Source organism: Lethenteron reissneri, chromosome 64, assembly GCF_015708825.2.
Source record: "Lethenteron reissneri isolate LAM-NWPU_2019-01 chromosome 64, ASM1570882v1, whole genome shotgun sequence".
Taxonomy (NCBI): domain Eukaryota; kingdom Metazoa; phylum Chordata; class Hyperoartia; order Petromyzontiformes; family Petromyzontidae; genus Lethenteron; species Lethenteron reissneri.
The window spans coordinates 6,569,499-6,576,851 of NC_083842.1; the positions used below are offsets into that span (position 1 = coordinate 6,569,499).

The following is a 7,353-nucleotide window of genomic DNA, read 5'->3' on the forward strand; positions in this document are numbered from 1 at the left end:
TTTAGTCGCACGTTTGAAGAACATCTAGAGCATTTGAGGCCCGTCTCCATGAACATGCATGCTGCAAACCTTAAATTTAAGCTGCAAAAGTGCCACCTTTTGCGAGAGTCTATGCGGTACCTGGTGCACATTGTCAGCCGGTCTGGCATTTCTACTGACCCTGAGAAAACCAAGTGTGTTAGCTCGTGGCCGACTCCTACTGCTGTGGGAGAGGTGCGTAGTTTTATTGGGTTTGCTTCGTATTACCGTCGCTTTGTGGCTGACTTCACATCCATCGCTTAACCCCTTCATGCCCTGACAGCCAAGGGTGTAATATTCCACTGGGGGGAGGAGGAAAAGACCGCATTCAAATGGTTGCGGGATGCCCTGGTGAATGCCCCGCCTCTGAGTTACACCAACTTTTCAGAACCATTTGTGCTCGACATGGATTCCAGCAACACCGGCATTGGTGGAGTACTTTCACAGGTTATTCGCGGGGTCGAACATGTAATTGCTTATGGCAGCAGGGTGTTGTCTCCGGTGGAGCAATGCTACTGCGTTACTCGCCGTGAGTTATTGGCTATATCATCCAACAATATCGGCCATACTTGTGTAATAAAAGATGTTGACGACACAGCTTAGTCTCCGTCTCTCGTTTATTCTTGTTATGCCGCTCACACTCTACCGATCCCGACAGTGGACCAGCTGTCTCTCTTGCGCACCCCGCACGCCCTTTCCGTCAGTCGCACTTCCTGCTGCTCCCGCACACCGTTGGCTGACGGTGTGCTTGGAGTCGTCTCCAGCCACGTGGCTGATGGCGCAGGAGACGCCTCACAACCCAACGTGGTCCCACTCCGTGACTACACCAACTGACCACGAGTCTCTTCCGGATCCCCCTTATATTCCCCTCACACGTCATCCTGTCTCCACCCTTCACCACGCCCTTTCCGAACCTTCCAGATTACGCCCTTCGCTTCGCGTCCCTCCGGCTCTGCCCTTAGGCTCCGCCCCTGATCTTCCGGGCATCTGATTGGACCGGAGGTGGGCGGCGGACCTTCCCATATGCCCACATTACTGGGCCCCGCCTCCAATACTCCGGGCGTCTGATTGGCCCAGAGCTGAGCGGCTAAACCTCACTCACGCTCGCATTACATCACCCCCCCCCGGTGTAAAAGACCAGCCGTACCAGCTAAATTAGGACCAGACATAATGAGAGCGACAAAGATACCGCAACGAACGCGAACAGACAGAACAGAACAATACAATAATAATCAACGAAAGGGAAGGGATTTGGATCTAGTACATAACGCCGGCCCATCCCTCACAAGAGCCGGCACTCTCGCAGACTGCAATCTGGACGGGGTTGGAAGAGTGGCGAAACCAGAATCTGCCGCCGCTGGTGGAGACCCGTTCGTCACAGAAACCTGTGCATCAGGGATCAGAAGAGCGTCAGGATCATCACACTTCGCCGCAGGCGGAGGCTCGTCCAGCACAGGATCCCGTGCATCAGGGAGGGCGGAGACTGGAGCTCCTTCCGACTACAACCTCGGCGGGGGTTGAAGAGCAATGGAATCACGATCTTCCGCAGCTGGTGGAGGCCCGTCCGGTGCAGAATCCCTCGTCTCCGGTAAGATCACTGGCGGCACGCCTACAGGAGGCACGACAGGCGTGCTCGAAGGTTGAACAAGCAAGGGTGGTGGCGCGTCGGACGTATCAGACACCGGCAAGTCAACTTTAGGAGATGACACATCGACGCGAGGGGTTACGTAGGGCTTCAATCGGGACATGTGGACATACCAATGGCGCGACCCCACCCGGACGCGTGCGGACTGGGGACTAGGAACATCAATCAATACCACCGGAACTTGCCAGGGCTTGTGTAATTTAGGGGAGGTCCCCACCGGCACCTGTGGGCAGTGGAGCCAGGCCAGGTCCCCCACATGCCAAGACGATGCACGATGGGAGCGCCGGGTGCACCGTTCGTTCCGGGCCTGGGTCTTGGCCGTAGCCAACCGGGCCGCATCCCGCGCTTCCGTAATGCGACGAATGGAGTCGCGAATATAGTCGGGAAGGGATTTCGCAGGACCTTTCACACGTGTGTCGAACAGTACATCAACAGACGGCACATTCTCGCGGCCATACATTAAAAAGAAGGGCGAATAGCCCGTGGACGCATGCGGCGCCATCCGGTAAGCCGAGAGCACTCCAGGAATATGCAAATTCCAATCGGTCTGCTTCTCGCTAACCGTATGGCAGAGCATGGCCGACAGGGTCCGGTTCAACCACTCAACCATCCCATCCATTTGTGGATGGTACGGCGAGTCCGGACCTTCTTAGTGCCCAAAGCATCGCAAACGTCCCGCAACAGGTTGGAAAAAAAGTTGCGGCCCTGGTCCGTGAGCAATCGTTCTGGCGCCCCCTTGTCCATCACGTATCCGTATAAAAATGCATCCGTGATGGACGACGCCGACTGGTCGGGCAAGGGCCAAGCCATTGCCTACCGCGAAAAATATTCCACTCCCACCAACAAGAACTTGTTCCCCCGAGCGGACGGAGAAAAGGGCCCAAGAATATCCAATGCCACCAACTCGTTAACCGGCGTCACTTTAATCGATTGCAACGGAGGAACATAAGGCTGTCTAGGCGGTTTCCGACGAGCGCATTCGGAGCACGTTCGAATGTGTTCGACGACGTCAGTCGTCATTCCGTGCCAAAAATAATCATGTTGCAACGTCAACAAGGTCTTTTGCACACCAAGATGCAACAACTTTTCAGCATACAGTACCCGAACCAATTCAAACTGCAACGGCAACGGAACGACCAGGCGCCAACGGCCCCGCAAATCATCCCTCCACACAAGCAATCCGTCCCAGAAAGCCGCCCCAGGCACCCCATCTGACGACGGGCTCCCCTTAGACCTGCTCGCCTGATCCCGCAAAGCCGAAAGCGAATCATCCAACAATTGGTCGCGGACCCAAACGGAACGCGGCAAGTTTAAAACCCAATCAGCCGGCTCAGGACAGGTCGAGTCCGCGGACTTATCCACCGTGGACATGACAGGCCGAAGTGGCTGAGGGGGCCGCGTGCACCGATTCGTGCCCAAGGCACACGCGCAGGCGGAACCATGCGGCAGTCGAGAGAGCGTGTCCGCATTACCGTGACGAGAACCCTTACGGTACTGAATGTCAAACGAGAACTCCTGTAAAGTTTCCAACCATCGTGACAGCTGGCCCGAGGGCTGGTCAACTTTCAAAGAGTATTGCAAGGCCGCATGGTCCGTGCGCACAATGAACTTCCTGCTATATAGGTAAGGCTGATATTGGCGAACAAAATGAACGATAGCCAATAATTCTTGATGGGTGACGCAATAGCGGGACTCCGCCGAAGAGAGAACGCGGCTCCCGTATGCTACAATGCGTTGGACGCCACCCTTACACTGAGATAGGACAGCACCAATGCCCGTATCACTGGCGTCCGTATCCAAAATAAAGGGCAAATAAAAATCAGGGTAATTCAGCATCGGTGCTGACTCCAATCGGTCGCGTAGGCAGTGAAACGCCTTCTCCTCCTCCGGGCCCCATTTGAACGTCTGATTTTTCGCCATGAGGAGGTGCAGCGGCCTAGCAATCGAAGCAAAATTTGGCACAAATCGGCGGTAATAGGACGCAAACCCAACGAATCGACGTATGTCGGCTAATCCCGAACGCACGCCGTTTTTTTCGGGTCTGTGGCCACTCCGCCCCAGACAAGACCCCGCCCGCTTTGCACCGACGGCATCGACCAAGACAGCCAACTACTGTTTGGCCACGCAATGATCGGGCAAAGGTGGCAGTGATGAAGGCGGCGACGACAGCGACGACGAGACGAGTCCACTCCCCCAACGGGCAGCCCGGAGTTCTAGCTCTCCGCTTATACTAGCAGTCGCCGCCCGCTTCGCGGGCGGTGTGTATATACTTGGTTGGTGGGGAGTTGAAAGTGGCTGGACACAATAGACATGTTTTGGTGATTGTTTAATGTTTATTTTTGTGAGGTTAAATGTATTTTTATGAGACGCTCAATCGACAATATTCAAGAATGGAACTTATTCAAATATAGAATGCAACTTATTCAAATATCTGGCGATACACGATATTCTTCGTGTACACTCCGTCTTCCTCCTCGTCGTCAGATCCCTCACTAAGCACCTTGATGTTGGATCGTGCCGTGACTCGCGATAGTGCCACGTACAGTTGGCCGTGCGAGAAGCATGGCGTTGGTAGATATAATCCCAGGTTGTGAACAGTTTGCCCTTGCGCCTTGTTGATGGTCATCCCGAAGGCTGGGACAATGGGGAACTGCTTGCGCCGAAGTCGAAATGGGAAGTACTTCGTGTCGTCGTCGCTGATGAAGATGATCCGAGGGATCAACACCTCCTTACCATTATGGGTTCCTGTCATGATAGTCGCGCGAATGACGTGTGGCTTCATTTCCACGATGCGAAGCCGTATTCCATTGCACAGGCCAGCGTCCGGGTTCAAGTTGCGCATCATCATCACTGGGATGCCTTTCTTGAGGATCAACTTGTGTGGTAGAACCCCGTTGATGTTCACCGAGTTGAGGACCTCTGTCTCAAAGAATGCTGACCCTGCTCTCTCGTCGTCCTCAACCGAATCTGTAGACAGGTACACTTGTGGAGCTTCTCTGAGGCGATCCGCGACAGCCTCATTCACTCGCTGCACAGCGGCGTTGGTCAGCGTCAGAATAGTGCGGCGAGCGAAGTAGTCATTCGTTGCCACCGTAGGGTAATTCAATTCATCTGCACTGTACATGGCATCGACAATCCTCTTCAAGCCGAGTGGAACGGGCAGATGATTGCCGTCCTTATCTCCGTCGATGTCTGGGTCGTATTCAGGATTGTCGATCACCATGGCACGCGTAATCTTCATGCAATCCGGACCGAGGTCTGGATCAACTTCATGCCTACCCTCTCCGACTTCCAAAAGAAATTCTGAAAAGGCAGCCAGTTCTGCGGCTGATTCTTGGTTTTCTGCGCACTGGACTCTCATGTTCACAGTCAGATGAACTTGCTTGAAGTGGGACCACAGGTCGGACGACTTGAAACACGCATCCACAGTATCAGCTGGTGTTCCTTTCTTGACAACTGGCAGAATCTGTCGAAAGTCACCGGACAGGACAACCACTTTGCCTCCAAACGGTTCATGCAGATTGTCCAAAATATCGCGAAGCGTGCGATCCACCGCTTAAAACGCAAACCGGTGCGTCATTGGGGCTTCATCCCAAACGATAAGACTTGCCTCCTTGATAAATGCTTTGAGCTTGGACTGTTTGCGAATGAAGCATGTGGATATGTTCGTCGGTTCAACGCGATTGGTGCGCAGGTCTTCAAAAGACTCCGGGCCAGGTATGTGGCACAACAGCACACGCAAGCAGAAACGCTCGTGATCACGCGGAGAGCAATGCACCATCCTCCCAATGGTGCGTCGCTGGTTTTTGTATCTGATCCATTGCTTGTCCTTGTTGTCCCAGCGAAACAGCGTCGGTATGTCTTGGTACAACATGTCCTTCGCTTCAGCGTTGTTTTTGGCCAATTCGTAGAACCTCGTGAGATTCGTTTGGCGAGCATTATCCAAGACTTGCTGTGGATCAGCGGTTCCAGCGTAAGTTACGAACTGGCTGTTGGGAAGGTGGATGTCGAGCGTGACAACCGTGTGCGTCTTGCCTTGAATTGGGTACTCGAGTAAACGCTGGCAAGCATCCACTGGTGAAATGTAGCGTGCCTTTACGTACCGGATGATCTCATTCGGCTCACGTCGAGGGTGTTCAGACTCCCTCACGTCATCTCCAACTGCCCGCGCATTGATTTCCGTCATATCAGCGCCTTTGAAGACGTACTTGTACAGGTACTTGATCGCCGTGATGCTCGAGCAAACCTCAATGTTGATGTGGCAATCGTATTTCTGAGAGAAGAATGGATTGTACACAACAACCCATTGATTGACTGTCGCATTGTCATATTTCTTGCCCTTGAACTTGAGAACGCCGTCCGTTCGCAGGCGTCTTCTGTAGACAGGAAACCCATTCTGGTTGGCTTGTGTCACCTCGGACAGTGCCTTCGGGAAACCTTTGGTGCACTCGTCTTCCTTTATACACGGAGAGCTGGGGTTTAGGGCTCCACACGGGCCGTGCATCATGCTGGTCAAAACTGTGTTGTACAGATCACTGTTCTTCACGGCATCTGGAAGTTCCGCGGACACAAACTTGTCAAAGTCATGGTGAGTCCTGGGATTGTCTTCATGGGCGAGAATAATGAGTATGTGAGCGGTGCGGCAGTCCACGCTTCTGAAACTCGAGCACATAGATTCGCGCAATTTGCTGTCCAAACACCCCATCATCGAGATCCTTCAACACTGCTTTGAGCTTCTGTTGCCACACACGAACGCCAACTGCATCCGTGCCAAACATAATACGCGGACACATGCTGCATATTATGCAACACATGCCCTTACCACCACCACCATGCACATCTCAATTACACACCCAAAGTAGACAGCAAGGCGTCCATGGAGACGTGATCAACGTCAATACATAATAATGGTAATAAGCCGGATCAACCGAAAAGTACCCATTGTCCCATGGGGGTATTGACCCATGGGTGGAACTCCCGAAACTGTAGGGGGCGCTACGCAACTGGCCGTGGTTCCGGCAGGTGAAGCTACCAGCTCAGTCCGCGAAGACTCACTGTATAGCGACCCCTGCCTACTCGTAAGGTAAAGTTGTTTGGGGACTCCACTAATCGCAGCACGCAGCACCCATTTTTTACATAAATATACGTAATATTACCGTAACTACCATTCGCACACTTGCATACACACCACACTCACACAGTGCATGGTCTGCGCCCACAGTGCACTGCACCACTGCGGCGCAGACCTTGCCAGACCTATGCTATCACACACCGCTTACCTTCTGTGTGATTCTGCTTGTTTGGAAATCGACGACTGACTGACTGACCGGCGCGTGCTGCCGCAAAAAAGCACGCAGCCCACTTTCAGCGAATTCAATGTAAGGGATAATTTATTTGTCCAATTAGATTGAAGGTGACACCGACATAATTTCTCGAGCGCTGGTTTTATAATATGTAGGGCCGTGAACTGTGCTGGGCCACTTAGCACACACTTGTATAGGCCCAATGCAAGATTAAGCACAGTGGGTTCAAGGGAATGGGCGCAATATTGATGGAGCTGCATCCGAAAGAGTGGTCAGTTTTGGCCACTGGGCCATCGAACCGAACGCCACCAATAATGAACAGATTAAATAGAAAGTTCTGGAATTGAAAATGTATGTGGCTAACTGATTAGTGGAGGGTTCTTGGTT

General features: G+C 52.9%; 1 pseudogene; it reads right to left on the reverse strand.

Moving 5' to 3' along the window:
- Window positions 1-653: 653 nt before the first annotated feature.
- LOC133358995 (uncharacterized) lies at window positions 654-6,599 on the reverse strand (annotated as a pseudogene).
- Between the last annotated feature and the right edge of the window lie 754 nt (window positions 6,600-7,353).